This window comes from Panthera onca, chromosome F1 (assembly GCF_046562875.1).
Source record: "Panthera onca isolate mPanOnc1 chromosome F1, mPanOnc1 haplotype 2, whole genome shotgun sequence".
NCBI classification, from domain to species: Eukaryota; Metazoa; Chordata; class Mammalia; order Carnivora; family Felidae; genus Panthera; species Panthera onca.
This window is the reverse complement of record NC_138355.1, coordinates 58,784,852-58,811,179: the sequence shown is the minus strand read 5'-3', so window position 1 is coordinate 58,811,179 and position 26,328 is coordinate 58,784,852. Positions and strand designations below refer to the sequence as shown.

The window sequence follows — 26,328 nt, the reverse complement described above, 5'->3', positions numbered from 1 at the left end:
TGCCAGATAATGCAACATTTGCTAGATATCTTGAAATTTATATATCCAGCTACATAATGAAGACAATATTCCACAATACCAATGAACTTTTTGGAAGTATTCAACCTTTTATGACTCACATAAGTCAATTTCAAAGAAGGAAATGCAGAAAAATTTAGTTAACTAGAAAATTCAAACTCATCCAGTTCACAGTGAATAATTACTATGCTCTCTGGCTAGAAACAAAACACCATATTACCAGTAAATATGAATTAACAGAGACTTTATATCCTAATTAAGACAGGACCTAATTGAGTGACACTTGCTTTTACTCAACAAAGCCCCAGGAAGTCCTAGGCAAAGATGAAGGTTGAACTAAAAGAAAAGACCTGTTTTCACTCAAATCTTGAGTTATTGGGAATGCAAGGGAAACCTCTTTTTGTAGTATCAAAAGGGAAAGACAGATTCATCACATTTTGGGATCTATAACAGCTGTGCTATTTTCTGAGCTGCAGAGGTTAAGAGTGGTGGTGCCGAAAACCCACCGCGTCAGACCCCAGCGGCAATGGCGTTGAGAAGGTGGCACTGAGGCACCGTCACAACACAGTCTCTGACACCAGAGACAGTGGACCCCGTTGAACACAAAAGACCATGCGTCCATGTGGGATGCAGATTTGACTCAGCAGGTAGCAGAGTTTAGATTAGGAGGCAGGGTTAGTGACATCTGCCACATGAGGCCCCTGGAAATAATAGGCTTGGGGCACTTTTCATAGCAGCCTTTTAATCTCAAAACAGAGGACAAGGGTGAGCCAAAGAAATTTTATTTTGTTGCTAATGCAATTTAATTTTATATATTTCAGGGCCTCCTCAGCTTCATCCAAATTAGACTCCTAACATGCATCTATAAAGCCAAAAGATCAGAGAGAAGAGTAATGTTATTTAAGTGCTCCATTTTCTAAGAAAATACAAGGCAGTCTCTCCTTAATGATTTGTAATTAAAATCATTCAGGTAATTATATTTAATGAATAATATCTCCCTTCATCTCCAGGCATCCTGAATGAGTCAGAAGGGAAATATTCTTGTGGAAAATAAATATACTTGTGTTTGTGTGTCTGCACACCCATCTCTATCCACCTTTCCCTTTGTCTCCGGCCCCTCCACCCCTTCAAGGAATAAGAGATTCCATTATTGGAAGCAGATGAGTCAAAGCCCCCCCCCACCCCGGCCCTGGTGGGGGGGGGGGGCGGGGGAGACAGAGGTGCAGGTAGGAGGCCCCTGTCTGGTAAATTAGACAGCTGCCAGTTCTGTGTTTATGAGATTGCTTTCCCTCACGTGACTTTCAGACAAGCCTATTCACCTGTTAACCCCTATACTCTGTGCCTTGAAGATCACTGTCAAAACTCGCCAGGCAGCACTTGATATGTGGAACCAGATTCGCCCCAGCTCCTCTGTAGGAGTCCTCAACCCCTGCCTTTTCCAGATTGCCCCCCTTCCTTCATCACTGCTTTAGGACATCATGATCAGCAGCCTACCAGACCCTCATTTTCCCAAGAAACCACATAGAAGGAGAACAGAAAAGAAATGTAAAGCATATTCTGGCCCCCTGAGTCCCACCAAATGATTTCATGAGGCCCCTTATAGATTTGTTTAGGCCCACGTTGATCTTTCTGGGACCTGAAGCTCTAAGCTAATGCCTCTGGCCAATGGGTACTACAAAACCCTTTTTAACTACGCGCACACTCCTGTTCCCACTGCAGAAAAAGCCTTTCTAAAGGGACCTGAACTATTACTTTCCAAACCATTGAGACCCAGATGTTTTCATGGGCTGAGAGCTGTTCTCTGAATTCAAAAGGGAGCTGGTGCTTTTACGGAGCTGAGTAGTGGCAGATGTCCAGCACAACTCATGTGGTGAGTTCACTGTATTGTGATTTATAAAATGTCCCCAATAAAACTAAAAAAAAAAAAAAAAAAAGAAAAGAAAAAAGAAAGAAAGAAAAATCTGTTCCTTATTTACCCTACAGAGGAAAAAAAAAAGCACCATAATGCATTTCTAAGAATGCTTAATTTTATGTGTGCGATCATAATCATTTAAACACTTGCTAGCATTTTTCCAGAAGCCTTTTCTCTCTTAGAAGAGCCAAAACATTTTCCCCACCCTGATTGTCACAAGCGAAAAGTAATAAATAATTTCTTCTATTAGAAGCCTGAAGGACACTTAACTACGTGGCATATATTTTAAGAGAAATTTGAAAGATGATTTTTTTATTCAGACCTTCCAAGAAAAGATGAAAGTGAATCACATTTAAATTAATATTGGAAACCAGCAGAGTTGGGGAGGAAGGACAAAGGAAATTGCAGTTTGCCTCTCCCCCAGTTTTTATATATAAATTACTATATATGTTTTTAAAAGAACATGTATCCATTTATAAAACACTGTACACATGATTTAGTAACTTTAAAAAATTAATGTTTATTTTTGAGAGAGATAGACAGAGTGTGAGTGGGAGGGAACAGAGAGGGAGGCACAGAATCTGAAGCAGGCTGCAGGCTCTGAGCTGTCAGCACAGAGCCCTACACGGGGCTCAAACTCCTGAACCAGGAGATCAGCTGACTGAAGTCTGTTGCTCAACTGACCAAGCCACCCAGCTGCCCCTATTTTTCTATCACTAGGAGAAACTAGCTTTCCCTGGGCCATCCAAAAACAATAACATGAACCTGATAGAGACAGAGACTTTGAGTCAGAGCAAAGGCAGAACAGGGAAGGACAGGAAGGAAGAAAACAGATACCCCATCGGCTTTTCTCTGAAAGCAACCCAGGTCCCCAGAGAATCTGTAGCTATAAAAGAGAATGACCAACATCTCAGCAATGTAATGTAAAGTTAACTTATCATGAAGCTGAAGTAAACTGAAGGCTTGGAAACTCAGGAAAAAAATTGTAACAGCAAGGCACTCTTGTAGACTTTACTTAACCAATATCAGACCTTGGTATTTTAAGTTCAAGTGTGATATCTTTACCTCAGTTTTGTTAGATACTCAGAGAGTTCAACCCTTTTTTGGGATGCAGAACAATTTGGAAACAAAAGCAAATCTAATTAATGCTGATATGTGGGATAGATAAGAGGAGGCCACTTATGGCTATTGTGAAAATTTCTGTAAGATACATCTAGGACCAGGGCGCCTGGGAGGCTCAGTCGGTTGTGTCTGACTCCTGGTTTTGGTTCAGGTCGTGATCTCTCGGTTCATGAGTTCAAGCGCCCTGTTGGGCTCTGTACTGACATCATGGAACCTGTTTAGGATTCTGTCTCCCTCTCTCTGCCCCTCCCCTGCTTATGTGCTCTCTCTCTCGATCTCTCTCTCTCTCTCTCTCTCTCTGTCTCAAAGATAAATAAACATTAAGAACAAAAACAAAAACAAGATACATCTAGGACAGTGCTTCTCAGTAGGGGAATTCTTGCCACACGGAGGATATTTGGTCACATCTGGAGATATTTTTGATTGTCACCATTTGGGGCTACCACTGGCATCTAGTAGGTACAGGCTAGAGGGATGTGCTACACTTCATACAATACACAGGACAGCCCCTCGCAACAAAGAACTATCTATCCAAAAATATCAATAATGCCACTGTTGAGAAACCTTGGTGTAGGAGGACAAAAACATTCATTAGCATAATAGTGTCAAGGTGCAAGGTCAAAGTCACCTTAAACAATCTTTTTCTCAAATGAGCCAGAATACTGACTATCAAGACAAATAAGTGATCTCACCTTGGCAAATGTGCATGTTACTTCTCAGGTAACTAGAAGAAATCAGCTCTAGCTGTTTAGGATGGAGAGACTAAACTGTGAACAGAGTGCCCACCATCATCAACTGCCCATGGACAAGAACCCACCCCTTGTCATTAATTCTGCCATTTGGGGCAGAATTGAAAAAAAAAACAAGAGGAGAAAAATCCTTAGGAACCCCTGAAGGGTGGGGGTGATGTAAGACTAAAAGCTTTCATAGATCTTTGGGAAAATGAGGGGAGGATGATATAGAGAGAGACATCTGGACATAGTGACACATCCCTTGGGACATTCTCTATGGAGTCACCCTTTTTGAAGGCCTAGGTTTCTAAGGCTCCCTTCTTTGTAGGGAAGTAAAGAGCAATTTATGTGAGACTGCAACTTCCGTGAGTCCTATTTTGTGTGGGTTTTGAGATATAACTACTTGTTCAGTAAAAGCACTTCTTCACATCCAAGACTGGGAAAATCAGCAAGGCAAGGAAATCCTTGGGGATGGATTGTGACCATCTGCCTATGTCACTGCAAGGGCCCCCATCCCTTAAGCGATGGCTGAAGGTTCTCGGCAGAGATGGTAGGACCTACAGACCAACAATGACAGATAATAATCCTTCTGGGGAGGTGGTATGACCCACTTCCCTCAGTCCTGATTGCTTTCCCTCAAAAGACTTTAGCAAGAGAAAAACAAGGGAATGTGCCACCTCACCATCCCTGCCTGAGCAGCAAGAGACTAATTCATATAAACGATCATTCAAGAAATTCTGAACATGGTCACAAAAATCACAAACTCCCAACACAGGCTGCAGATGAATTTTTATGGCAATGTAACACTTTGTATTAACGTGGTTCTGACCTTTGTCTCATTATTGATTGCCTAGTTCCTTTTCCTTGAAAAACTGTTTCAATCAACTTGGTCTTTCATATAAAAGAAAGCCCCAACCCTTAATATAACACGTATTTCTTTCTTTTCCCAGTAGTCCATTTGGAATCATAGTATTAAAGCCAGAAGGTACTTTGAAGACTGTATGGTGACAGGAAAATGAGGTATTGAAGGACCTGAAAGCCAAGTGTGTTACTCAAGGAAAGGCTGAGTCCTACTGTCTTTTTAGATCCTGACTTTTCATGGGTGTGTTCATCTTCCCACCTAGAATACATCTCTCATGACAGGAGTGATATCATCAACTTAGGCTTCAGATCAGGGAAACCATTATCGTACTCATACATTTTTCCTTATCAAAACATTTAATTATACTTGATGGGGTAAACACAAACTCTATTTCATCATTTGTGGATTTTTTAAGTTGATTTATTTATTTTTGCAGAGCCTGATGCGGGGCTTGAACTCAGGAAACTGCGAGATCATAACCTGAGCCAAAACCAAGCGTCGGATGCTTAACCGACTGAGCCACTCAGGTGCCCCAAATCATTTGTGGATTTTAATTTTCTTACACTGAGCCATCAAAAATGAATTAACTGACTTCAGCATATCAAATTTAGCAAGCACATTAGAAAAGGTTTCTTACTATTCTCTAAGCGTTTCCACCTAAGATATTTTTCTCTTGAACAGGTTTACACAATTAGAATTCAAACCACATGTAATTACATTTAGTAGAATTCAGAGCTAGTTTAAAAACATCATAAAGAGTTTCAAAGCAGACATACACTAGCCTACATTAAATATCAACAGCTATCCAACAATCTGGGGGGAAAATGCTACTAAGAAATCTGCAAATTGGAAGGAAAAAACTGCCAACAGAGGTCATTGTTTTGGAAACTGATAGAACCAGAAGAAAGTTGGACAATTCACTTAGCCCATCCTCATGACTTTAGGCAAGAGTGCCCTAAATAGTCTGTACAAAATGTTCAACTTTTTCCTAGGCAAACTATTTCAAGGAACAGCATTTGGCTTCAGTTCCAGAGAAGTAACCGTTTTTAATACTATGGCTCACATACTTGACACAGTTAACATTCTGAACAGTTTTATAAAGGGTACTTGTATCCTTTATAAAACATATCCTTTATAAAACATACGTATAGAACAAAAACTGCAAGACAAGATTACCGATAAAATATTGGAATGCAGCCATCAGTCAACTTTGAAATCATATACACCACTCAGTTTAGGTCTTGTGTGCACACAGTGTGCACAGAACAATGGCTCAAAATTGCAAACAAACCGATGGTACATAAATTATTTAGGACCATTAAAAACCTTCAGGATATTTAGGTCAAATTGCTCAAAAGTCTTCAAAGCAAACTTCTCAGAAACGAAATTTCTCAGCACCTCATCTATTCTGGTTATTATTTAATTTACTGTCCAGATAACTTAATGTCTTTATTTCCAACAGACTTGTTTTCAAATATGTTGACATTTTAGTCAGCGTTGAATGCTTTTAGTAACCTTGATATATCTTTAAATCATAAACAATTATATAATTTGCAAATAGATGCACTGTTTTTGAATAAGAATCATTATACGGATGTGTATTTTGGTCAACAGGGAATTAAGTAGGTTACTTTTAGAAACTATTTTATTGATTTAAAAAAAAAGAAGTCTAAATGTAATTATTGGGCCCATCGTATTTTCCTTGTATTTTTCTTAAATTCATTTGCTTTTAATTCATTTAAAAAAATGAATTTCATATGTTCTCTAAAACATACTTCATTGATTTTAAAGTTCTAGAGAAAGCCCTTTTTGTATCTGATTTGTGATACTGAAGTACATTTGTAACGGGTTGATTCTTGCACCTGATCCTTAGTGATAAATATAATCACATGAAGGTCAGAGGAGACAATGTGAGAATAGTACTGTAGGCATTTTGGACTGATGCTAACATCAAATCTACCCTAATGCTCTGTAGAGGTAATGGGAATACTTGTAAGTCTCAATGCAGTGTAAGTTCTAAATTTTAAAACCAGAATTTGAGTTATGCTAACCAAAAGAACTAACTAAGGACCCACCTGACTTTAAGAAAAAGATCACATTTGCTTGGTTTTCTGGTTCAACTTTTTATCTCATTTATATTTGACTGTTAACAAATCCATATTTTATCTGTCAGCTTATTCATCAGATATTGCCACATCAAGCAAGAATGATCAAATAGTGCAATAGGGGCGCCTAGGTGGCTTATTCAGTTAAACATCACTTTGGCTCAGGTCATGATCTCACGAGTTCGAGCCCTGCATTGGGCTCTCTGCTATTGGTGCAGAGTCAGCTTCATATCCTCTGTCTGCTCTCTCCGCCCCTCCCCCTCTCATGCACTCTCACTCTCTCTCCCAAACATAAATACTTAAAAAAATTGTTAATACAGTGAAAATATTTGTTACATTGAAGATGTGTCATAAATACAATTACTGCTTTAACATGCACTTGCTTCAGTTCCATGTTGATTTAACTTAATGGCAATGACAGATGATAAAATTGTGTCTGTCTACCACTTACAACTAAGTTTTTATTGCTTCTTTCCAAAGCATTTAATAGAGCCAAACATACTAATACATGGCGCTTGGCTCAACTGTTACATGTGATCTCATAGTATATTGATATTAAGCCCAGGGATAGATTTCAGTATCAAACAACAACGAATAAAGATAATTATTCTACCTTGTAGTAATCTTAGGTATAATCCCAATTATTTTTTGTCTTCCTATTTTTTGAGAAGCTAACACTATCAGGCAGCATATATATCTGTTTTCTAGATTCCTAAGCTCAGCTTTTCAGGGAGCTCTCTCGGTGTCTCTCTCCAAATCCCCAGTGTTTATCCTTCATTATCCTCTCATGAACCCCTAGTCGCCTTAGACCCGGGACAGCTAACAAGAAAAAGCTAAGAACATCACACCCAATATCAATTAAAGGTAAAAACTATTATCTCAAGTGGAATTTTCCAGGAGCTGCAAGAAAGATCCATTGTCTTTTCAATTTGAATAGGTATATCCTCAAGACTGTTAGAAATAGCAAAATAAACTAAATTTTATGAGATTAATCATATGGAACAAATCAAAGTAAGATGTGGTTAAAACCCAATTCTCATCTTTTATAAGCTTAATTAAACATATGATTAAGGGGTAGAGTGTGTGTGTGTGTGTGTGTGTGTGTGTGTGTGTGTGTGTGTGAACGCATATAGACATGGTTTGTATAACCTCTTATTTTCATTTCCATGGCCCCTACCCACCCTGAGCACCTGTTCCTACACCTGCCACTGGACCTGACCTTGTTCCTCCCTTTCCTCCTCCACCTACCTGCCCCTCCCCTTTCCTCCCACTAAGTTTTTTCCATCTTGTTTTCAAGTCTTAAAACTTGAAAGGATTAAACTTTGAAAGGATTAAAACTTAAAACTTGTAGGATTGGGTGAGATTGATTGTGTTAATCATGCATTCAGTTGAGTTAATATAGATAGTTAGTATTTATATTAAATGTGCAAGGTCCTTAAATTAATTTGGGACTGTTTGTATCAGGTAAATGAGCTAATATTCAACATTTTCATTTATTTAGATTTTCCTATGGCTGTTCTGCTCAAATGGAATTATAGTTGTGTTTTGGTCTTTACTTTCTCATATTTTCATATTCCCTTCCTTTCACCTTGCTGAGAAGGGGTTTTCCAGGTGAAAATAACCCTTTCAACCTAGAGGCAAGAAGATTACTTCTTGGTATTTCCAACTGTGAAGGTTTAGTGATACTTTGGGTTTTAAAAGGAGGAAAGCACATGAGTGTTTATTGTGGGCTTAGGATGGTCTAGAGATAGGTGATCTGCACATACCATGCCATTTGGCCCTGTAACAACTCTCTGAGGCTGGTAGTATTATTACTTTTTGCAGGTAAGTAAACTGAAGATGAGGGAGAGGACCAAATTTAGGCATGTCTTTCAGGCTCAGTGTTCACTGTCAATGTTCAGTCCTCTATATTCTACATTGGGGCTCTTTCCTTTCAATCCAGTCAGTAATCCCTTTGCTTTTTGGAATGATTTTACTTTATAGTGGTTTTTGTTTTTTGTTTTTTGTTTGTTTGTTTGTTTGTTTTGTACTTCAGGCTAAGTTGATAAAAACAAAATTTTACCTATGCAGTATTTATTGAAAATGTGTATATTGTATCATATCCATGCCCAGCGCTGTATTCGATGTTGAGAAACCAAAGTAAATAACCCCATTTCTACCTGCAGTTCAGCTGGGTTCCGTTAAAGGAAGTAGGGCGTGTATCACATCACTGTGGTGAGGCACCTGCGCAGAAGCTCGCAGGGGTGGGAAGGGCCATCTTGGCCAGGTGTCGGAGCATCAGAGCTTCAAGGACACCGCCCTGTTAGATTACTGACTTTCTGAGAAATTCTGAGAGAGCCCTGGATACCCCTGGACCTCAGATTTCTACTCTTTTGCCCATAGTTCATTATGGGTTCTACAAACTTATCTTCATTTCCCAAGGAATGACATTAATAAGCCAACTTTGTCTCTGTTTTCCTAGCTTTTATTTCCCATGTAACTTCAGCCTGCCCACTTAACCTTTTTTTGCTTTGGTTAATTATTTGTACAATACAGGTAATGGCTACCTTAGGAACTGCTGGAGGGCTTAATTAATTAATTAATTAATGTTTATAACATCTTTGAAAATGTAACATTAAAGCTCCCAAGTTGGTGCAAATTATTACCATTATTGACATCATCATCATCATCAATCTGTTTCAGTATGGCCAAAGGCAGACTCCAAAGGGGTGAATCACGATAGTTCTCTTCAGACCTGGCTCCGTCTTCTGACCTTGACTGCTTGATCTGAGAGTTCGAACCTAATTATAGACAAAGCAGTTGAGGGAAGTTCTTTCTGTCTAAGACACAGACAAGTCATCCCCTGCTCCCACTTCCTTGACTCTGTTTCTGCAGCTGGTTGCTAGCCTTTCTGCTGATCCTCACAAGGTCATATCTATATATATACAAAACATGTGGAAATTCTCCTTAGCCAACTGACCATTGACTGGATCCCCTGGAGAACCTTGACATTTCCTCTTTATAATTGTGTAGACCAGGAACAGTGGATTACAGATTTGAACTCAGAGTGTGAATGAGTCCATCTTTATTTAGCACCTAGGGCTGTACCTATAAACATAAGCCTATCTGGAAAGAGAAAAATTGCATTAAGTCACATAAACATCACTTTGAATATAATTATTAAGTAGCTGGTTACTACATAGTTAACTGACATTGAAATCTGTGGTTTCAAAAGAGTGCTAATTATAACCAAAAACCAGTTATTCTAAACAGTGGAAAAAATTGATTTTTACTAATGCATTTCCCTGTGCCCCAAAAAATTGTCTTTTATCTTTTTTTGTTCCTGGATAATGCATATATTCTTTATGATCACTTAAAATTCTTCCTCATTTAGGAAACTTCAAGCCTCATGCAAGCCTGTGAATTTGCTCTCCTCACCCCAATATATGATACTTTGTGTACATCACTTGTTTGGTAATTATTTGCTGCTCTGTGATATACCCAATTATTTTCTTTTACAATGTTTTTACAATGTTTTTATCTTCTTTTTTTCAGTTACATTACACAGCCCTTGTGGGTAGTAAAAAAAGGGGTGTTCATCACTGTACCCTCTGAAATGCCTAGGTTAGATCATTGGAAATGGGACTCAATGGACATTTGTTTTTGATTTCTTTCTTATTTGAGAGAATGCTTCAAACTTTAGATCTCAAAGACTATTTGACACTCCTGCTGAAGTTTATGGCAAGATTGCTATGCCTTCTCCTTTTCTTCCTGAGCACATAACTGGACTACACAGTCTCTCTTGCAATTAATCTAGACCATGTGATTGAGGTTGGCCAATGTAATATGGTGGATGTGATGTCATTGCCCAAACAGGCCTATATGTATTCTTGCCCAAATCTTCCTGCTTGCTCCTGCTCTGTTTATTCATTAGCATACTGAATAGAAAACACCCTAAGGACCTAAAAAAAAGATAGAGCCAGAATATAGAAAAGATCAGTCCCCAAGCCACCAGGTAGAAAAGAGCTTCTTAGGAAAGTTATGTGGCCAAGATGACACATGATAGTCTGTTGCATGAATGAGAAACAAGCTTTTGATAAATCAGGAAATTTGAGGATTGTTTACAATAGAAGCCTAAATTTACTCATACACATATAATCATCTCATTCTTAATCTATTACAAATGGAACTCTTATTTCCTTTTTCCTTTATTGTCCAAATCCAGTGCTTCTGCAAGTCTTATCCAAATATATATTATATATAATATTATACATATTTGTTTCTGAATATATCTATCAAAATATATCTCAAAGCACATCAGATTTGGCCATTTCTTTCCATTGTTCTGCAGCACCTCCATGGTCTTACATGAAGCTCTCATTATTTCTTGGACTCCATAACAGCCTCTGAAGAGCTCATGTTGCTTCTATTCTCGCCTTTCTCTTTTCTTCAATCCACAACAAGGGAACTCATATGTTTAAAACGCAACTGCAACTACACCACTCCCTTATTTTAAATCTTTCAACAGCTTACCATTACACCAAGAGTAAAGACCAACCCCTAACCTTGACCTGCAAGACCCTGCACGTTCTGGCCCCTGCTAGCTCACCAAGTTCATCTCAGGGCAGTTTCCAATTACCTACCAAGCCGAGTCATCTGGAATTCTTTCAGTGTCTCTAACAGCCTAATTTTTTTTTTTTATCTCCTCCAGGATCTTCACCCCTGAAGTTTGCCTCACTTTGAAAGTTTTTCTCCTTGCCCTTCACATTACCAGGTCATGTCACTGTGGAAATATCCTTTCCTCAGAGCGATTTTCTCTAATCACTATATCTGAGAAAATTCTTGACCCTTGGTTATCCTTTATCGCACTACCTTGCTCTTTCCGTTTCAGCAATTACCAGAATTTTTAGTTATATCTTCATATAGCAAATAAGAACCTCAGGTCGCAAGTTATGAAGTATAAGAATTATAGCTCTAGTTTACATAAATGGATGTTATTTCTTTTTCTATTCTATTTCTAGATCCCATTCCATTTGTGTATTGATAAAGATTCCAGATACTATAACAAAGAGCCAAGTAGAGTAGTGGTTAAAATATCTTTAAATGTGGCGAGACTTGAATATTAGAATTTCATTTCTTTCTCTTTTAACCATCAGAGTGTAAGCAGTCAAGGCTGATAAAGCAGTTTTGATGTTTCAGTTGTATTGTCACTGTGTGTTCCTCAATTTGAGGCTTCCACACCTGCATACAAGATGTAAGATTAACTGTAATTTGGTGTGGTAGGAAAGAGCAGTTCATGGCTGAGGCAAGGGTTAGGTGGAAAACAGCTCTGGGACCCCAATTCCTCTGGCCTATGAATGCTCATATATGAACAAGGTCTTTAAAGGTTTGTAAAGGAAGTGAGATTTTAAGAGGAGATAGACAAAATTGGTAAAAGGTGTTGACAAGGAATAAGAAAAGGAAAGGTTGACTCAGTGTAATGGTAGTGTTTGAAAATCCACACTCTGTTTTTTTTTTTTTTTCTCTTTTAGTTTGGATGTGTAGTAAAAATACTAACAATGCTAGGAAAAAGTACATGATTACAACAGAAATGAAATTAGAAGTGATTAAAAACACAGAAAGCAATAAGAAAATTCAGAATATATGTGGAATACGGAAAGAATCATTTGGCAAGAAGAGGGGCGCCTGGGTGGCTCAGTCAGTTAAGCATTCAACTTCAACTCAGGTCATGATCTCATGCTTCGTGGGTTCGAGCCCCGTGTCAGGCTCTGCTGACAGCTCAGAGCTTGGAGCCTGCTTCAGAATCTGTGTCTCCCTCTCTCTTTGTTTCTCCCTCACTCATGCTCTGTCTCTATCTCTCAGAAATAAATAAAACACTAAGAAAATTAAAATAAAAAGGATGATTCGACAAGAGAATGATTCTGAGCAACAAAGAGTAACTTACACAACCTGGAAAAAGAGTAGCGTCTTTGGAATCAGCGCTTCTGCAGAAGTGGAAGACAGAGATTGTGGCTGAAAGTGAAGTTTTATGTGTCTGGCTAGAAGACTAGCACCGAAGTCAGACATCTAATATTAATGGAAGAAAAAGCTTGGAGTGTGTTTGAGAATTTTAGATTCTTGGTTAAAGTGCTTTGGTATAAACTTGAAGCACATAAGGTAAGGAATTTAGGGAAGGTCACTTTGAATCTGCACAACTGGCAAGATGCTTCATCTCTTTGACGAGTTTTTGTTTTTCTTTTCTGTGCTGTTATCTTTAATTAACCCCCCCCTGCCCCCCCCCCCCGCCAAGGGCTCTCCAATCATCACCAAAAGATCATTTTACCCATTGCTTTGGCCACCAGTCTCTTTCTTTCTTCAATAATGGTGAAGTGGATACCTTTCCCTTAGTTAAGAGAAATCGATGGTTCATTGTGTTTTCCACTAACGAAACTTTTGGAAAGCCAGGTAAGCAAAGCTGTTATCATTGGCATCTTTTACACTAACCACATCCAGAGAGCCATGATGTCTATGTGGTGATTACATAAATTCTTCCCAGTGTCCCACAGGTTACCAGTGTCAAATTCGATGAAATTGATAATCTTACCAATCTCTAAATTAATCTGAGTGTTGTAGTTCACCTTGCTGAGGGGATAAGGGTAGAAGATAATGGGAGTATCATGGGTCATCAGATAAGGGATTCTTTTTGTGCCCACAAAGATCTTTCTTACTCTATACAACTGTACTTTGCTCCTCAGGCAAGATATAATGAACAGCAGAGACTCTTGGTGTCATAGATCAGATGATGATTCTCTGTGGTCTTGTCAATGCTGATAACATCCATATTACCAGAAGGCTTAGTTTTATCAGTTTAGACTTTGCCATCATTTTTTTTCCCTAGCATAGCATTATATATAGATAGGCAGATGTATACCTATATAGGTAAATAAGTAGATAAATATCTATATCTATAACTATTTATATATATATGCACCAATGTAGATATATAGATATAGGTATATCACAAACTCAAAGCTCTTATAGACTAAGGTAATAGGGTGATGTGGCAACTTAGATTCAGCAAAACAATTTTAATTTTCACATTAAGTTAATGTGGTAAATTTGAATTTTATTGCTTTTAAGTATTCAAGATAGAGTTTGTAAGTTTGATTTGACTTTATTATTATATAAAATGTATAAGATTGAGAAATCTATAATTAGGTTTATGTACACTATGATTCACATGTGAGTATTCCTTTCTTCTGACCTCACTCCCCAAAGGGAAAACTATTTGCTCACTTAGCTCACTTCTATTTCCTACTCTCCCTGGCACTGCAGACAACTGGAAAAACCAACACTATTTGGTGTAGCCCAGCTGACTTGGTCCACCAATCTTAATGAACTACCACATGCAAATCTTTACATTATCTCCTATCAGGGCATACTTAAGTCTGTTATTTAAGAAAATTTTGATAGACATTCTCTCAGCTGTAGAGACTGGTGGATAGACAAGGGGCAAGCACACTGGTCAGATTGTCTAGCATCCAATGCCTTAGGACTACTACATGCCTCAGATGCTCTTTGGGACCACAAGCCATAGCTCCACTAGGCACACGATGCACTTGAGGAGTTTTATATGACCTTTGGAGAAATCATCAAAGAAGAAATAATCTACCTCAGTGATTTCCAAAGTAGACAAAACATCTATTTTAGAAAAAGTTACACAGCAGACAATATGTTAGCAAGGAGGAAAGAAGTATAGTGGTTTTAAAAAGATTTAAAGTGTTGGTGTTCCAAATGGAAGAGTTTAAAGTAATCTTAGTCTCTTTGGACTTGAGGGCAAGAGGGGTCTTTCTTGTTGGATGGAAATGCATATTTAGTTTGGTATGAGTGGAGCATCAGGCATTTATTGGGGAGAGCAGAGGAAGAGGCTAAAAGTGAGGAAGCCAGGTCAGGAGGGACCAGTATTCAATACTAGGCAGCCATAACACTTTTGCTAAATCTCAGTGTGACATTTTGTGTAAATGGAATATCCACCAAGTATCTATCACTAAATATTTATTTATAATCTCTTGAGTTTCTTTTTTAACATTCTTCCATTATTCCCAAGTGTCATGCTTTTTTTTTTTTTTAAGAAACTAATTCTTCTCAGAGGAAATACTCCATTTTCTTGTCAATAAAAAGAAAATTCTTTTTAAACCTTCTCAGTACAATTTCATTAATGGTGAAATATAGAATAGTATGCTAACTGGTCATTTACTTTTTTTATGTTCAGAGACAAAATTGCTAATCAGTCATGCCTGCGCTTGGCAAAACTTAAATACCAGGGATATTGGTTTGTTAATGGAATAAATCTTCTAGTAATTATCAGATCTCAGAATCACTTATTACTGTCTACCACAAAATGCTAAATATAGCATTTCCTTCCTTCTATAGGAAAAAGTGATAAATGTTTTAGACCACACAGAAAGAAGAGTTTGCTGTGATTTTTAGGTATATTCCCACACTTAATGATAAAAACAGAAAGCAATTTAAGAACATTTTCCATGTGTGTCCAAAATGCAAGGCACAATATCCTCTTTATAAAAGAGCTGGTGGTTACTGATGTCTGAAATGGGCAGTTCATTTGTATCTGTGTGTAGAGAAGTTTGTGTGGGTCCATGCACACATACATTCAATGAGCATACCAGAAATTCAACATTGTTTTTATTTGTGCATTTTTGGAAATGCAATGTATTCCCATAGGTAGCAGTACTTTCCCCCTGGCTTCTGCATACACAAGGCATCCATTACATCAAGACAGCCATTTGATTCCTCCCAAAGGATGCAAAGAAAATGACCAAACAACACAGGTGCATAAAATCATGTGAATTCTCCAGCAGTGTGTGGAACATAGGAAAAAACTCAGAAGTTATTGCAACAGCATTTTCCCAATACTGCAAATGCAATTCACAAAGCGGGAAATATCTAGGCGGGATTGTCTATGTCTTGAGAGAGACAGAGGCAGTTATTTCTTATGGGTGGTTATCAGTTAAGACTTACTAGATTTACAGATTTTGGCTATGAATTCAGTGGCTACTTTCAAAACAATCATTCTTTTTTGGAGGGTGGTGACAAGAATGTCAATTTTTTCAGCCCTTCTTTGACTCTACTTTGCTCCACGGTTTATCACCACTAGTGAATGAAACTAGACAGTAAGAGATGTTTTGAGAGTGTTCCATCTTTTGACAAGGTAAAGTGAAAGATTACATGATTCTGTATGAGTGAGTGAGATGAGTGAGATTTTGATTGTGGCTACACAACTCGAAGATGAAATGTCTTGTTCTGTTTTTGTTCTAAGTCTCTTATTTCTTATTTATATTGACTTCCAACACACAAATAAGAGAGTGAAAAGAACAAATACATTCCCTGGAAGGTTTTTCTGAGCATTCAACCAAAGACCCAAAAGGTAATAGCAGAAACCAGGTTGAAAAGAAACAAGGAGGAAATGGTAGAATGTTCTGCAAAAACAATTAAGGACTGTGATCATCTAAAGGCTATATCAAAGAGTGGGTATAAAGCCTAGAAGTAGCCTGCATTGTGCAAGGGAATAAATAAATGTTTTGCAAATAGGTGTCATTCATTGGCAGTTTCAGGAAGCTCCAGGGCTGGTTGGAGATGGTTTAGGCATTAGGCCACTTTTCCATGAAATGATTCTAGCAGCTTTCAAGATGTGAGAGATGATCTATTATTTTTGTATAGAAGCAAACTCTGATTTATTAGGGAGAGTATAGGTTGGGAAAGTGACCACCCATGTTTTCCTTTTTATCTCTTTTTCCAGATGTATTTTGTGTTTGTATTCTGTTGCTCTAGTGAATTGGACTATAATTTTGCAAAAATTTTCACCCGTCATAACATACAATGTTTATACAAAACTTTTTCTCTAGAAACCCTAAAGCACCTTTCAGACCTTAAGTGACAAATTTCATCAAAATCTAGTTAGGAGGGAAGAGTCATTGTCAGTAAATAATAACTCATAGAATTCTTTGTAGCAGAGTGGTTTATTTTTTCCTGGGCCTCCCCTGCTTATTTGTGTAGAAAATTTTAATTCTCATTTCTAAATGCAGAAATTTAAACAGTAACAGACATGTCAAATCAGTTCAAGTAAGGCCAACATGGATCTGAAGTTTGGTCAGTTTAATTTTTGGCTATTCCTCAATTTAGTTTAAACCACAGTTATCACTGATCCGTTCAGTTGCATAACTCATTCAACTGAAGAATGTTCATTTCTCCATGCCACACAAGAAGAGCTGGCTGAACTTTCTCAGAAATGGAGGTGCCGTGGACAGTAACATGGGCAGGGTCAAGGGGTAGGATAACACGTTTCTACCAAGAAATGTGCCACAAAAGCAGAGAATGGAAACCTCTGAACTGTTTCTCAGAATTGTTCTTAAGATGTAATTGCTATACTATTTTATGCTTTGCAGGTAAATACTTCAGATACATATTCTCCTATATGAAAAAAAAAATGAGCTTTTTATTTTGGTAAAAACTGACAATGTCCCAAGTATTCTAGAAAGAACTCTTTGGAATTCTGTGCTTAGGAATGAGGAAAAATATCTAAACTCTACATTTTACATGTACTTAGAACAGGGTAGAATAAAAGGGGTCAGTCTCATTTTAAACTGTTTTTTGACTAAGTTTACATCATTAGTGTAACATTGGATTTGCCTATTCTCAGTATATATTGGGAAGTTCCTGGACTAAATGAAGTGATGGGGGGGGGGGGATTTCAGGATAAAATATCCCTGACTTTGAACAATATACAAACGTGTATATTCTTAGATGCTTTGTTAACACAATAATTCTCTGGTACATTTGTAACTCACTTAAAGATTCTAGTGAATAAGATGTCACAAAGCTAAATACTATTCTCATGATGCAAAAATGTAGATATTAATGATGTGTTTTATGTTTTCAGTGGTTTTTTTCCATAAAAATTGCAGTGTGTGAGTAGCTCTGGTTAAAGAGGTAACTCAGCATGGAACAGAGGGCAAGTCTTTTTCCTATCTCTGTCATCCCAATAAGCTAACCATACCTTGCTACATCAGCTGGTCTGCAGGTTTCATCCCCTCCAAGACTTTACCCTTGACTTTGTTGCACTTACTGTATTAGACTTTAAGTCCCAAAAGGCACCTGAAACATGTTGAGTTTCACTGCTGTATCCCTAGTACCCACCCAAGTGCTTATTATGTAGTCAATTCCCAGTATAGTTATGGACAGGAAGGAGGAAGGGAGGAAATGAGGAAAAGAAGAGGTGGAAGAGGGAGAGTTCTACTGTACATGCACATTGGGACCAAACTGGACGCAGTAGCTCCCATAGTCATAGATCTTATCCTGTGTTGCATGTTGTTTGATTCATCCTGTTCTTAAGGTGACCATAACTAGGAAGCCAGCCATCATTTTAAACATTGGATCCCAGCAAATATCTACCTGCCTGATTTGGTAGTGATGTTTCATAAAATTCAGTGCTCAGAGCCTTTGAATTCTTCTGCCTCAGGCCATTTTTCCTTTTTTAATAAATTTCCTTGAAAAGGAGTATACCGTTTCTGACTGCAAACACTAAGTGACACTGCATACTTTCTGTGTTCAGAGTGGTTTCATGCTGAAATCCTGGATTCAGGGAGAACAATGCCTATTTCATGTTACTGACGCATATGCACATTAAGGCAGTCCCACTGACTGAAAGGAAATAGGAAGATAATCTAGTTGTGAAAGAATTAGAGGACTTGGGGGGGGGGGGAGAGGGACTCTCCTGCATGAACCCCTTGCTCTCTACCCTCTTGGTGCACCTGCTGCAGAACAGTCTTCTTATAAGTGTTCTTCTTATTCCCACTGTAGGAAGCCCCCCCTGTGTTTCTGGCAGTGCTGAAGATTAGATGAGAAGTCCTGGTTCACTGAGTTATCATGTATTACTTGAGCATGCACCGTAAGTGCCTGCTGGGCTCTCTGCTCACTGTGGAAGTTTGAATTGGCTCAGGCTGCATTCATAGTGTTGCCAGGGAAGATCAGCTGGTTCACGGCTGCATGGTCTTTAGGGTGCATTTCCTGTAGTGAATTCTCCTTTATCAAGCAATTGGTCCTTAAACTATTAATTTCAAAAAAAAAAAGTCATCTTGCTAGTATTTCATAGTTGATTAGACTTAGAGGATATTGACACACGCTAAGAAAGCTTACACAAAGACATTAAATTAATTACCACTTTTTTTAAAGCTTATTTATTTTGAGAGAGAGAGAGAGAGAGAGATAGTGTGTGTGTGTGTGTGTGTGTGTGTGTGTGTGTGTGTGAGTTGGGGAGGGGCAGAGAGAGAGGGAGAGAAAGAGAATCCCAAGCAAGCTCTGCACCACCAGGGCAGAGCCTGACCATGGGGCTTGAATTCACAAACTGTGAGATCATGACCTGAACCAAAACCAAGAGTTGGATGCTCAGCTGACAGCTACTATCTTACACCACACAAAAAATATCAACCCAAAATGGATTAAAGACTTGAAGACATGAAGCTACAAACCCTTAGGAGAAAACATAGGTGGTAAGCTCCTTAACATCTGTCTTGATGATGATGATTTTAAAGCAAAGGCAATAAAAGCAAAAATAAACAAGTGGGACAACACCAAATAAACAAACAAAAAGTGCACAACAAAGGAACCCATCAACAAAATGAAAAGGCAACCTATTAAATGGGAAAAATATTGGCAAATCATACATCTAATAAGGGGTTAATATCCAAAATATAGAAGGAGTTCATACAAGTCAACAACAAAAGAACAATCTAAGTAAAAGATGGGAAGAGAACCAAACACATTTTTCTGAAGATAATATACTAATGGGCAACAGGCACATGAAAAAGTGTTCCACATCACTAATAGCAAAATGCAAGTCAAAACCACAATGAGATATTACACCTGTTAGAACGACTCTTATCAAAAAGACAAGACATAACAAGTGTTGGCAAGGATGTGGAGAAAAGGGAGCCCTTGTGCACTTTTTCTGGGAATGTAAATTGATGCAGCCACTTCGGGAAAAATTACAGAGGTTCCTCAAAAAATTAAAAATAGAACTACTATATGTTCCAGCAATTTCACTTTTGGGTATTTATCTGAAGGAAATGAAAGCACTAACTCAAAAATATATATACTCCTGTGTTCACCACAACATTATTTACAATAGCCAAGATATGGAAACAACCTGCATTGGCACTGATGGATGAATGGATAAAGAAAATGTGATGTGTATCACGTATCTGATGGAATACTATACAGCCATTAAAACGAAGGAAATCCTGCCATTTGCGACAACATGGATGAACCTAGAGGGTATTATGCTAAGTGAAAAAAGTCAGACAGAGAAGGACAAATACCATATGATTTAACTTACATGTGGCATCTTAAAAACAAAAACAAAACTCATGAATACAGGGAGCAGATTAGTCATTGCCAGAGATGGAGGGTGGGAAAAGTAGGTGATGCAGGTAAAATTTCCAGTTATAAAAAAAATGTCATGGGGAAGTAATGTATAGCATGGAGACTATAGTTAATAATATAACAATATAATATAATAATATATATTAATATATAATAATGTAAAATGGTATAATAATAAAACTGTGTATTTGAAAGTAGCCAAGAGAGTAGATCTTAAAAATTCTCGTCACAAGAAACAATATTGTAACTATGTGAGGTGGTGTATATTAACTACACTCCTCATTTGGTGGTGATCATTTCACAATACATACAAATATTGAATCATTCTATTGTGCACCTGGAACTAATACATTATATGTCAATATACCACAAGAAAATTTTTTTAATATTTATTTATTTTTGAGAGAGGGAGAGCGCTAGCGGGGGGAAGGCAGAGAGAGAGGGAGATAAAATCTGAAGCAGGCTCCAGGCTCTGAGCTGTCTGCACAGAGCCTGATGTGGGGCTTGAACTCATGATCTGCGAGATCATGACCTGAGCCAAACTAGGACGCTTAACTGATTGAGCCACCCAGGTGTCCTCCACAAGACATTTTTTAAAAATAAATCAAAATGACAGATGGCCCTCAAGAACAACAACAAAAGCAGAAAAGTGGAACGTGACTTCACATTTTGAACATTAATCAAGCTGTATGTTTATGATTTGTGAAAATTTCCACATGTGTGTTATCCCTCAGTAAAAACTTACTTTAAAATATTTCTATTAAAGATACTGCTTTGCAGTGAGAGGGAACTTATCCTCATTAGAGGTATTTTAAGCATAGGATGGACAAGCAGTTGATAGAAAATCTAAACATTTTTTAGTAGATTGGACTTTTGGGCTTCCTTTTACCTTAGATTTTATCATTTTCTGATGCTAGGCCAAACTTTTCCACTATCTTTACTCATTCTTCATATGACTTGGTTTCCTATCTATCTACCACCCTGACCAGTTTCTTCTGAAGGCAGATGGTTCTCTAGGAACAGAACTTTCAGCTTTTTTTGTTCTAATTACTATGCTATGTCCCCAGATTCTATGAAATTTTACTGAAGTGTTTTGATACATCTGCTGTGGGTCTTTGGTGAGACAGTTCTCAGCAGCAGAAAAGTACGAGTCCATTCACCCTTCATGTGCATGTTTCTTTGCCTCACTTTCCAAGCTGGGCCAACTGTTCAGTGTGTCAGGACTGCTGTTGATGTGTTGCTTATTGTCTCAGTCCCTTTACTTTTGTGCATGCAAAAGGGATACTAACAGAAATGGAAAACAAATGAAAAGTTAAAAGGAAAGAAGATGAAGCACAAACACAAGCAGAAAAAAATCCTCTTCTTATAAAGTGAAGCAAGAAGTACTTGATGGAGTAAGCCACAGCACAGAATCCAAAGTGCTATGAAGTTGAGTAAATCTAAAGGGAGAACAAACTAGGACAGAAGACAGTTCGCAAGAGGCCATGGTAGACTACAAGGTCAGAGTACCGCTAAACTCTAAAATCTTGCTAGGAAGCTTCTAAGAAAACCTAAAATATAAACAGCATGCATCAAAAACAAAACAGAGTTCAGGAATCGTCCTGAAGACAGGATGATGAAAAGCAATTTACACCTTTATGTGCAAGTTGGGGTTTCGAAGGAAAAATAAGATACACTCAGAGAGGGAGGCAAACCATAAGAGACTCTTAAACATAGAACAAACAGAGGGTGGCTGGAGGGGTGTTGGGTGGGGAGACGGGATAAATGGGTGATGGGCACCAAGTAGGACACTTGGGATCAGCACGGGGTGTCATATGTCAGGGGTGAATCACTGGGTTCTACTCCTGCAGCCAAGACTACACTGTCTATTAATTACTTGAATTTAAATTTTTAAAAAAGTATATAAATACATACATACATACATACATACATACATACAGGCAGTTAACATGTCAAAAGAGAGAGAGAGAGAAAGAGAGAGAGGTGCCATGCATTGTAACAGCTGTTAGTGAGTATCCGGAACATAGCTCTTGTTTATAAATACTGTGGACCACTTTTGTCTTCTATGAGGTTTTCCTATATACAGACAATAGAAGCCCCCCACCCCCTTTTTGTTTTGGTTTAAATGGATTTCTGTCACTTGCAACCAAAAGAGCACTACTACTCAAATTGGCAAGTGTGTGACACAACAAACTTGGAGAAAATATGGAACTGACTCATGAGGGCTGGAAGTGTGGAGCACTTTCCTATTCCAGAGTGAAAAGCTGTAAGTCTTCAGAAACAATAACCTGATCTTTCTCTTGGATCAGAATATTGTGCTCTTTGGGCTGAAAGTGTAAGAACTTTGTGGTAAATTGTTAGTTTAGAATAGATTACTGAATATTTCTGATGGCCTCCATTGACATATTTCAAAGAGACAAGAGGTTCCTGTCCACAGTTACTTTGCTGAAAAACAGAATCAGAAACAATAGGATAAGTAGGTAACTTTGTTATGAGGAAGATCTGAAACTACTTAAGATCAGAGCTTCACTCATCATTCTGAGCTGCATTGTTAATATAGTGTTTTCTAATAGCCCCTGCTTCTGATGCTAAGGATAACATAGGATTGTGGTTTGAAAAATGAATATACAGAAAAAGAGGAGGTGAATCAGAGAACCCCAATTTCACAGGCTCTTGCTCCTCCTACCCCACAAAGCACATCTTGCTAATTGCTATAGTACATAGTGCCTTCTAGAGCTATGATAAAATAGTAGCCATTAGCCACATGAGGCTATGTAAATACAAATTAGTTAAAATTGAATGAAATTAAAAATTTAGTTCCTCAATGGTACTAATCACTTTTCAAGTGCTCAGTAGCCACGTGTCCAGTGCCCGCCATATTGGACAGCACAAAATAAGAACATTTCTATAGGAAGTTGTATTAGACAGCTCTGAGCTAGAACAAGTTTGTTTATGAGGAAATATTTTCTGCTGCCCCAAGCCAGTCTGTCAAGCTTTATTTATGCTCCAAGGTTGATAACTTTAAGCAGAAATTAGGAGATTGGACATAGTCTCTTGAGTCTGTAGTTCAGCCTAGGTTAGACTATAAGATTTCCTATATTGATAATTAACGAGTTTTATGACAATGATAGTGAGCAGTAGTCACTTAAATTCTTAGGGTAGTATATGATCAAAAGGACTCTCAAGATTGAAAAAAAAAAGATGACTGTGTTTCCCAGACTCTTAAGTAATTTATAGTCACCAAAATTACCATGAAATGAATTGAACAACTAAGTTAGGACAACCCAAGAGAGTACTACAAAGCTTCTTTTATGGCTGCTCCTAAAAAATGCAGTGGAAAGCTTCCCAGAAAATTGATATGAGGAGGTCCAAATTGACTAATTATAGGATTTATCAATCGTCAAAGAACCTGGTGACTCATCCAATGTTCATTTTGTTATTGCCATCTATATGCGTGGTATATTCTTCCCTTTAATGTTTTAAATGTGAACATTCACCGCCACCATCTTCCCCACCACCACCATTATATATTGGACTGCACTAGGAGAGAAGGCAAAGTCTATATATTTTGTGTTCTTCAAGAGCCATGCCTGGGTCTGATGGAGCCAACTAGAGGAGGAATCCTGAGTTGCTGAACTTATAATGGCTATAACAATTCTGTAATGAACAAAATACAATCCTGAGTTGTCTCATTTTAATTGGTTTGAGTAGATTTGGGGTTCTATATGGAACAGGTGAATCATATTAAGCAAGGTCTCATTAGGAATTGAGTATGAAAAAGAGGAAATGTAGGTGATATAGGCAACCATAAAATTATAGTGGAATTTTTTTAGTTGTGGAAAATTCCAGGTTTGGTTCTAATATCTCTCCATGATCTGATACATTTTTCTTTTTTTACAACATGACCCCAATTCCTGGCTCTAGAAGATTGGCTAAGCAAGTACTTATCTTAAAACTTTTCCCAGAGTCTACCTTGTAGCCAGAGATCAGTCTAAGTATGAACACCTGACCCAGGCATGATGAAATGAAATATAAAAGTCAAAAATGTGATGATAACAATCCATCAGGGAAAAGAATATTGGATTAGGAGTAAGGAAAGTCAAGTTCTAGTCATAATTCTGTCAGTATATTCAGCCTGAAACAAGTCATTTTATCTCCCTGGACATAAGTTTCTTCATATGTAAAAATGACAATTTGGTACTAAAAATACCACTATTTCCCAATGTGTCTTCTGTGGAATGTTAATGAGCACCATACAAAAAAAAATTGTATTGGTCAGATCTATGTTTACCAATGTTTCTTTGCAATAAGACTTCTCAGAACATTTAATTTTAATAATGTGCATTGTGAATCTTCAGAAAGACCTAAAGATGCAGTTTCTTTGATATCATACCACTTTTTCCCCAAGGAACCTTCACGAGACAGTTTCCATGGAAGACATTTTGATAAATGTAGCTTCAGATCTTTTCTGAGATCTTTCTGCTTCATGATACCATGGATTTCATGATCAACATTCACTAGCTTATGGGACAGCCCAGGGGGGAAGAGACTTTTAATGTTGGGCCTATGTAGTTTGAAAACAGCCCCTTCGTTCAGTCAGAAGTCTTGTAAGGCACCCAGATGTGTTGCTCGCACATTGCCAAACAGGCAGCTTGACTGGATTTTTGTTCAAATCAGACGAGCCTGTTGGCATTGAGTAGACACAGAGAGAGTGTGCATTCCTGGGCTCCTTTTCCATTAGCCACGCAGCAGCTGAAGCTCATGGCTAAACTGTTCTTCATCTTAACTGGGCATGTGTCCAGAACAGAAAAGGGAACAGAAGGAGCGTTATACTCCCCCTTTGGATCTGAAGGACAGCAAGCTACTACCCATTTTTAACTAAAGGAATACTAGAGCATGTATGCAGGATTCCAACATTTGGAGAAATGTGAAAGGTCATCTCACCCAGCTACTCACTGAATACTTGACTTCTTTTTGCCACTGTGTTAGACATTTCCATCGACAGGAAGCACACCAACTATAAAGCAAACCAATGCACTTAAAGAGACTTAATAGTCAGAAAAAGCTCCTTTATTTTGGGCTACAATGTGACTCCCTGTGGGTTTCACCTGCTGGTTTAGTTCTACCTTGTGGAATGAGTGTGCGCTCCTCTTCCGTGACAGCCATGAAAACCAAAAGCTGGGTCATCTTGTAGTTCTGAAGATCAGATAAAATCCCAGTGAGACTTCTTTGAAACTGTTCAATGGCATGACAGACACATATAGAACATTAGGTTTAGTGTGTTTTACTAAACATACTCATATCTTCGAGTACACAAATTCTCGCTTAGGTCAGTGGATAACTATAACTAATTGTATGCAATGTATATAAGTTAATGCTTTTGCTAGCATCTGAGTAAATAGTATAATTGACTTTGAGCAAGAAGATAGACATTTTCAAATATATATGCAGCAGCTGAAATAAAACCCTACGCTGGCAGTGAGTTATTGTCTGAAGGTGAACCATATAATAAGCTCTGTAATGGCCAGTGGGTGAAGCAGTCAGAGGAGGGGACTTGCAAGGATTTGATACAGGGCAGTGTTTGATCTGTTGCCAGCTTGGTCACAGATATCGATTACAGTAAATTCTATGAGATATGCATATCATTAACTTAGTAACATAATATTTTGGTCTCGGTGGTGTTTCTCTTCAGTGTATAAATGTTGCTAACATGTGTTTCTGCCAGTGAGAGAGATTTTTTTAGGTGAATCACCATAAAACTTGGGGGGAGTAAAGAGTTTTCAAATGTTTTAACTACAGAAACTAGACATGCATTAATCAATCCTTTTGAAGTTCTTCATGAATCACTTTGTGCCCTAATGAACTTGAAAAAAAAAAAAAGCCTAAATGCCTATGGTTACATTTAAGAGTTGTTCATTTGATTAAAGCTCTTCTCAAGACCCCAAATGCTAGCAAAATAGCAAGTTAAATGTCTCTAGAATCTTCAGTTTAACAAATGTTATTTCTTCTGTTCAGAGGAGAATTCAGTATATTTTGAGCATGTCCTGAGGAAAACTTAGGCCAAATGATTCTTCTTTCTGTTTCAACCATTTTAAGAGATCATCTTTATAGAATCAATTCTGTTATCTCAGAAAGGGGTTCTTTGTTATCATCTTAAGTAAC

The 26,328-nt window shown here is 37.9% G+C and overlaps 1 long non-coding RNA gene and 1 pseudogene across 2 annotated transcripts in view; one reads left to right on the top strand and one right to left on the bottom strand.

Annotated features, from left to right (window-relative positions):
• LOC144614913 (uncharacterized) overlaps positions 1–26,328 on the top strand; it is a 389,666-nt gene that overhangs the window by 211,217 nt on the left and 152,121 nt on the right. The gene's annotated exons all lie outside the window — the stretch shown is intronic.
• On the bottom strand, positions 7,469–14,303 carry LOC132685836 (small ribosomal subunit protein eS4, X isoform-like; annotated as a pseudogene).